Source organism: Rhinatrema bivittatum, chromosome 2 (assembly GCF_901001135.1).
Source record: "Rhinatrema bivittatum chromosome 2, aRhiBiv1.1, whole genome shotgun sequence".
NCBI lineage: Eukaryota > Metazoa > Chordata > Amphibia > Gymnophiona > Rhinatrematidae > Rhinatrema > Rhinatrema bivittatum.
Genome location: NC_042616.1, coordinates 249677871 through 249686758, shown reverse-complemented (window position 1 = coordinate 249686758; position 8888 = coordinate 249677871).

Genomic DNA, 8888 nt, shown 5'->3' with positions numbered 1-8888 from the left:
CAGAGAGAAATGCTTGCTTTATGGCTTATTTGTCAAACATCAGAATAACAGGAACTGCCCTGGCCCAAAACTTTTCTTGACAACAGAGGCTACATGGTTAAAATTCACAATAAAGAATCACAACGTCAACACTCCTCCCTAGGAGTGCCCCAAGGCTCTTCCTTATCCCCCGCACTCTTTAACATTTATCTTCTTCCACTATGCAAGTTGTTAACCAAACTTAACCTTAAACACTTCTTATACGCCGACGATGTCCAGATTGTTATCCCCCTGAAAGAATCCATCGCTAAAACACTTGAACTCTGGGAAACCTGCCTTCAAGAAATCAACGGCCTCCTTACTAGCCTAAACTTAAAGTAAATTCCTCGAAAACCGAACTCCTTCTCATCTCCCCGGAAAATAGTAATATTACGAATCCACCAGCAAACCTTCACATCACACAAACAAGAGATCTAGGAGTTATTATCAATAATAGTCTAAATCTAAAATCATTTGTCAACCAAACAACCAAGGACTGTTTTCATAAGCTACATGTCCTGAAAAGAATAAAACCACTCTTTCACTTTCAAGATTACAGAACGGTTCTGCAAGCCATAATCTTCTCTAAGATAGACTACTGTAACTATCTTATTAGGTCTCCCCTCATCTCATATCAAACTTCTGCAGATGGTCCAAAATGCGGCAGCAAGAATACTGACAAACACGAGGAGAAGAGACCACATTTCTCCCATCCTCAAAGACATACACTGGCTGCCAATTCACTACAGAATCATTTACAAGTCTATTACCATTATCTATAAAGCCATCCATCACCAGGCTCCACTCAACCTACAAATCCCATTCAGAAAACATACCTCCTCCAGACCCATTAGAGAAGCATACAGAGAATCACTACGTGTTCCCCACACCAAAACCTCTCAACATAACATTTAGAGACCGGGCTTTCTCTACAGCAGGAACAGTGCTATGGAATTCCAATCCACCGGATCTTCGTCAAGAACCGGGCCTTCCAACCTTCAGAAAAAGACTTAAGACGTGGTTGTTTAAACAAGCCTTCCCAGTACCCAACTGACCCTTCTATGAAACGACAACCATAGTCAGATATTCTCAGAACACTGTAAATAATTGCTCTGTTATTTCCTTTAGACTATCCTTCCTATCCCAAGTTTGGAACATCCTTGTTTTATTGTAACTTCAGTTTCTCTGTTCACTTGTTATAGATTTCCAGTGTTTTCTCTTTGTACACCCCCTGTTTAATGTAAACCAGCATGATGGGATTTTTATCTCGAATGCTAGTATAGAAAAACACTAAATAAATAAATAAATTAAAATAAAGGACTGAAGGGTGGCAGGTGCTCAGTTCTTAATGGAGTATGGTGAGCTCAGGCTTTATAAGTTGGTTTGTTCCAAGTAAAGAAGCTAAAATTCTATTAGGGCAATTACTAGAAATAGCAACAAAAAGAAGAAGGGATGACGTTGTGGCAAAAATAAGCTTTCTAAGTTAAGTATCAGGGTGGGTGAGAGGTAGAGAGTAAGAGACTTAAGAGGCACATGATACCTGGCCTACACAGGCTTTAATGCCTCTCTGACAAAGCACAAGGTGGTACTAGACTGTATGGTTTACTAGCTGCTGAGAACAGTTATATCACATGAACCAAGTATACAGTCTGACCCTGTACCTTAGCGCAGGGGTCACAAATGGCATCATTCTTCAGGCACCAGTATTAGTAGTAACACTCACAACAGAATTAGCACATAAGTACACACTCACAGCACTGCCTTTACATGAGTTTCTTCGGTGAAAAGCCCCTGGGCCAGGAGAGATTAGGGCCACTGCAGGGCCTGTAAGCCTGCATCAGTTCATAGACCTCCCACACTGACTTTAATTATTAACATCACTAGCACAGGCAGATGAATCTGTCTTGGAACCAGTCATTAGGGAAGCTGTGTTGCTTACCTGTAACAGGTGTTCTCTAAGGACAGCAGGATGTTAGTCCTCACTTATAGGTGACATCAGATAGAGCCTCAATGAGGAAAACGTATGGCAAAGTTTCTAGAACTTTAATAGGAACACAAAGCATGCCCTATACTATGTGTCCACATAGGGTCCCTCTTCAGTCTCGTAACATAATTTTATGATTAAAATAAATAGGAGAAACCCAACTCCACAGGGTGGCAGGTGGGTTTTATGAGGACTAAAATCCTGCTGTCCTCAGAAAGCACCCACTACAGGTAAGCAACCCTGCTTTTGCCAAGGATAAGCAGGATGGTAGTTCTCATACATAAGTGAATCCCTAGCTCCAGGCTACTCCCCCAACAAAAAAAGGGGAGCAACAGACACCCAAGCAGATGCCAACAGGTACAGTACCACTGATAGTGTTGGCAACAGAGGGAGAGACAGCCTGAAACAAACAGGCCCTAGGGGGGAAGAGTTGGGTTCTACACCTCAAACAGGATCTGAAGGACAGACTGGCCAAACTTATCACGTCAGCCATCCCTATCCAGACAGTAATGAGATGTGAATGGGTGGTTCAACATCCCCGCTATGGGTGACTGGCCTACACTCCCAAAGACCCAGTCAAAATCCTGTCCCTGGAGTTGGCTAAGGCACTGGCTGGGGCTTGGGAGCTCTTTGCTGCTTGGGACAGCCACGGGAGTGAAGAGACAGAGGATAGTACTTTCTTTGGCAAAAGAAAGACTTCCTTGGCCCTGGTCTCAACAGCCTCCTGGATGAGGGTGATGGGTTCGGAGAACTGGTGGAGAGTTTTATGATGATCCTGAAGTTGGGCCACAGCATCCCTCACCCTATCTCCATAGAGATTCTCTCCAGTACACAGCACGTCTGTGAGTTGCGCCTGTACCTCTGGTCGGCAACATGCAGCCATGCCATTCTGCAGGCACCGATTCCTGCTGCACAGACTCTCAATGCTCTCGTGTTTTCCAGACTCCAGGCCTTTGTGCACCAGCAACATGAGGGTATCATGCTGCTGTTGAGGCAGCTGCTCAGCCACCTCCTAACCCTGCTTCCAGATTTCCTGCAAGTACTGGCTCATGTAGAGCTGGTAAGGCAGCGATGCAGGCAATAAGTATGGTACCTTGGAACACCTTCCTCTCAAAAGCATCCACCACTCTGTGGTCCTTCGCTGGAGACACAGAGGAATGGGTCTGAGAGCGCTTGGCCCTCTTGAGAGTGGATTCAACCACAACCGACTGGTGAGGCAGCTGATACTTTTCAAATCCAGCAGCCTTCTGGATGTGGTAGACACTGTCTGCCTTCTTATTAATAGGAAGCATTGTGAAAGGATGTTTCTATATCCTCAGCAGCAACTCCTTAAGGATCTCATGTAGCGCACCCGCCACAATATCCTTAGGAGGCTCCACGAACTGGAGGATCTCAAGCATTTTGTGCCTGGCATCTCCTCTGTTAAAAGTTGAAATGGGATGGCCTCCACCATCACCCTCACATACCCTGTGAAGGTCAAGTCCTCAGATTGGGACTTCTTTCTCTCATCTGGAGGACAAGGGTCTGACGGGAGACCATCCGAGCCCTTGGAGGACTCCATCAGACTATCCTCCCAGGGGTCAGAGGGACCCTCATCCTCACTGTATGTTACAAGGGATGGGGCCCCTAGGGGCTCAGCCTTTGTCCAGAGGTGCAGGCACTCATAGAACTGGACAGGGGACTATAGGTCTTGGTGTCTGTTGGCCTCTGTGGAGCTTCCTCAGAGGAGGAACCAGCAACAACCACTGTATCAGTCTGGAGAGGCCTCAGTGCACCTCCAGGCACTGGGGCCATCCTGGGAACCAGCATCAGCTGGGTCAGTTACACACCAATGAGCAGGCTGAGTTTCTCCAGCAGCAGTAGGATAACTGGCAGCTCCACCTCTGGTGCCGTCTGTGCCACTGGCACAATGCCCTGCAGTGTCCGATCCACTGCCAGCTGGACTCAACACTCCAGTTCCTCCTCAAATGTTGCCGATACCAACGCCGAGTGGGAGGAAGGAAGGGTGGCTAGATGTTCTTTGGACCTGCAAGGTGGATTGGTGACTGGCACCAGGACCGGTGGAGACCATCGCAGACCCCTGGCACTGATAAAGAATGGGTCCTCCTCACTGGGTGTTCGCTTTGGAGGCATCATGGGAAAAGCCGGTGCATCCCCACACCCAGGACCATGCGTAGACAGTGACTGGTGCCAATGCTGCTTAGGCTTCCCTCGATGCTCGGCCGGGCCTTTCCCCAGGGCCGAGACCAAAGACTATGAACCCAGCATCCTTGGCCTGGAGATAGACAACAGTCTGGCTCCAGCACCTCTATCTGCCAACAGCATCAATGATCCCGCCAACGTCGATGGTTCGCTGTTTATCAGTGCAGTTCCAAGTTCCATCGATGCCAATGGCTCGGACTTCCTCAATCTAAAGAGCTGATCCATCTTGTCGAATTGAAGCGGACATCCCTTCGGGGTCATTTAGGTGCACAAGTGACAACCCCAGTCAGAGGACACATCTTATGAGGATCTGTAATGGACATAGTCCTAGGGCATTGGAGGCATTGACAAAAACTAGATGTGGCCATGACAGAACAAAAGAAAAGGGGCCATAGACACCAAACAATGGCAGTGGCTATTGATGGCCAGCGGGCACCGCTGCTGCAGGGGAAATAGACCGCGAAAGGAAACTTACCAGAAATGCCGAAAACCCTGACTAAGACACCACAGGGAAGCACCAAGAGGGATCTGGTGATGGAACGATACTCAACACCATGAAAAAAGAAATGTTTTCCATTAGGCCAGAAACAGCCAAAGTAAGCTCAGACTGTGAGGCTTACAGTTCCATGGAAAAGAAGAGACTGAAGAGGTACCCCAATGTGGATGCATGGTATAGGGCATCAGTGTGCCTGGTCAAAGTTCTAGAAACTTTGAACACAAGTTTTCCACATTGGGGTTCATAAGAAATTGCCATACTGGGTCAGACCAAGGGTCCATCAATCCAGGCAATTACCCAAACACTAAGTAGTACCATGCTACTGATGCCAGTAATAGCAGTGGCTATTCCCTAAGTCAACTTGATTAATAGCAGTTAATGGACTTCTCCAAGAACTTATCCAAACTCTTTTAAATCCAACTACACTAACCACATCCTTAATTGTATGTTGAGTGAAAAATAATTTTCTCCAATTAGTTTTAAATGTGCTACTTGCTAACTTCATGGCATGCCCCTTAGTCCTTCTATTATCCAAAAGAGTAAATAACCAATTCACATTTTCCTGTTCTAGACCTCTCATGATTTTAAAGACCTCTATCATATCCCCCCCTCAGCTGTCTCTTTTCCAAGCTGAACATCCCTAACCTCTTTAGCCTTTCCTCATAGGGGAGCTGTTCCATCCCCTTTATTTTGGACACTCTTCTCTGAACCTTCTCCATCGCAACTCTATCTTTTTTGAGATGCAGCAGCCAGAATTGTACACAGTGCTCAAGGTGTGGTCTCACCATGGAACGATACAGAGGCATTATGACATTTTCAGATTTATTCACCATTCACTTCCGAATAATTCCCAGCATGCTGTTTACTTTTGTTTTTACTGCTGCAGCACGAGCCAATGATTTCAATGTATTATCTGATTTTGTCAACCATGATTATCCTCGTCGGAGAGAACAGAAGAGGACGACGGAGTGTGCACAGGGCCAGTAGGGATTACCCCCTTCCTTCTCATCCACCATAGACCTTACCAAAGGCCAATCATCAGCCTGCTCTCTCTTCCCACCAATTGTTATCCACTGTTGGGACAGGGCCAAAAGGAAAATGTTGCTACTGTCCCTGGGCAGGGGGAATTTGGAGGAGGGGATGCTTAAAGGGAGGGATAAAATGCAGGAGGGTTTTGAGGGCTGGATTAGCTGGCAGGGGATTTCAGAAGGGGGAACATTTGGAGAGGATTGGCTGTGGAGGGTGAGAGGGGGAATGACAGATTGACTGAGGGATGTAAGAGGAGCTGGGGGGTAAGACAAGATCAGCTGGGAGATGCAAAAAAGGGGCTGAAAGGGATGAGAAAGGGGATAGGCTGGGGAGGCAAAAGGAGCAAGAGGATGCAAGTGTTAGAGGGGAGAAGATTAAGATGGTTACTCTGGAAGAGATGGAGGTTGAGAAAAATAATCAGCTGGAGTGCAGGAAGCATGAGAGGGGAGTGATTATTGGAAAGGGATCAATCTCCCTGCTAATTTGTTTTGGTAATCTGAGGTCAAGTGAATTTTCAAGCACTAAAATGGGATTACATAGGTTAAAAGATTGGGAAACCCTGTTTTAAGAGAAACAGTTTGGGCAGTCATCACATCATACCATGAGACTAATGTTCTAAAGTACATTAATGCTTTTGCAAACATTAAGGTACATTAAAATGCTGTTAGCACAAGTGAGTTTACATCTGTTGAATTAACTCAACAGTTTTAACAAAAATCTAAGATAATGAGATGCAAAACAGTGCATAGTAAAATACACAAAATTAAAAAAAAGACTTATAAATACAAAACAATTAGCTACACGTTGGGGAGATGTAATTAATGCAGACTTCATTGCAAAAAACATAATGTGCCAATTGTGAAAACTAGTAAATTAACACAAAACTAATTTGCCTGTCATCCACACAGGCCATTAATGTGAGCTAATTAACATGTTAATAGCTGATCTTAGCACATTGGACTTGATATCTGCAAAAGCTCCAACAACCTCAAGATATGAAATTTTCTTTATTTTCATCCCTCTAAAATGTAGATTTTTATTTTCAGGGACATAAAAAAGGTGTGTAAATGGATTTTTTTCCTCTGTTATTTGATGTTTTGTACTCTTCATTTACCATTTAAATTAAACTTTTTTTTAAATATGTTCATACTATCTATTGAAAATTCAACAAATGTGTCAGAATGCAGATAAAAGCTCTCGCATTCCCCTAGCTGAACTCCCTCCCATAAACATTCTCTCTTTCCTGCAGCAAGGTGACCCCCTCTCATCACCTTTGTCTGGGATATTTGGCACCCCACCAGCTCAAATCTAGTATGCTCAGCCAATCTGCTCAACAATGCTTTTTCCTCCCTCTTACTTGTCTGTCTACTTCCCTCCGCTCCTGCAGCCCTCTTTTCCAGACCACCTATCATTCTGGCTTCCTCTGGTACCACAGCCGTGACAGCCTGCTTCTTTTCTGAAGTCTTGCAGTGGAGCGTACACTAGAGATGTGCTTCGGGTAAAAATTTAGTGTCGCACTTTGTTTCGGGACCACCCCACCCTGCGTGAATTTCATTTTTCCCATGGTTAGGGGTTTTTTCCAGGGACCCCGATTTTAGGGTTAGTGCGCAATAACTAAAAAATGAATTTTTCCCTGAAATTTAAAAAAAACCAAAACAAAACAAAAAACCAATCATTTTTCGGTTCTCCCGAACCATTCCGAATCAGGCAATTTCGTTGACATTGCCTAATTCGGGAAAAAACGATTGCACATCCCTAATGTACATTCTGAGTTACCCGTGTAGTTTGAATATTGTGTACGCATTGGTTCCAAGTTACCCGAAAGAAATGCCTTGCAAAAACAGTCACACCCATGTACATTTTTCACCATCTGCTGTCTAAAAAATACAAATCAAAATGTATTAAAGCAATTTGCTTCACTTATTTACACAACATACTCTGCACTTTCATCTTGAAAGAACAATTATAGAAATATTCTAAAAGTAATTAAGAATAAAAAGCAAAGTCTTGATTGCATAAGATCTCCTACTTTTTCATAACTCAAATTAGCCCCGTTTCAAAATATTGCCTTAATAAGGCCCATAGTAAGTTAAAACAGAACCTACTTCTTTCCAGTCACAGAAGTTGAGTTGATTCAAATAGTCCTGTAAGAATGAATTAAGCTGTTTCTATTGTACTGAGAAAATTTGATGCAAGGGTCAAAATCTGATGAACAACGAGCTGCCCCAATAACTCCGGGATAATTTTTTTTTTATATAGGTATGGATTGGGGCAAGGCTATAAGAAAATTTCTATGTATTTGAATATCCTTCGGGGCACTGTCAGGTCCATTACTGTAAACAAACTCTATGTGCCACCAAGATACTGCCGTGATCACAGTCCCTCTACAGCCAGAGGCCGTGGATTAAGGAAACTGCTGTGGAAGGTCACTACTGAGGCCTAAGATTACTTCAGAAGAACTAGAGAGGTCTCTGGTTGAGACTGGGGAAAATGTTGATTGTTCAACAGTTTCAAGATTTTGCACAAACATGGCCTATATGGAGGGTAAGGAGGAGTACTGAAGGAAAGCCATATGTGCCACACTGGATTTGCAAAGAAACACTTGGGGACACTGAAGGCATGTGGGAGAAGGTTTTGTAGCATGAGGAGATCAAAGTCTGTTGAGTGTCTTTTTATTGCCAAAATTAAATGTTTATTGCTGCTTTTTTTTTTTTTAACTGCTGCTGCTGCTTAAGTTGTCATACGCTATTTCTGTAAAGCTGCAAATGGCCTTTGCACATTTGCTGTAATTCCAATGTACTGCAAACCACTTTGGGTGAATTTCATATTTAAAAAGGATTATAAATCCCAAATAAATAAAAGTGGAACTTTTTCATATCAATGTTAAGCAATATCTGTGGCATAAGCCAAACTCAGCACATCATCATCCAGCTACCGTCGCTACAGTAAAGCATGGTGGTGATAGCAATATGTCATAGGGATGCTTAGGAAGAGCAAGGGAAAGATGGCTAGTGCAAAGTACAGGCAGATTCTGGAGGAAAACCTGATCCAGTCTGCCACAGACCTGAGATTAGGAAGAAGATTCTTCTTTCAGGATCCTAAACACAAAGCAAGAACAATGGTGTGGCCCATCGAGAAGAAAGTGAAGGTCCTTGAAAA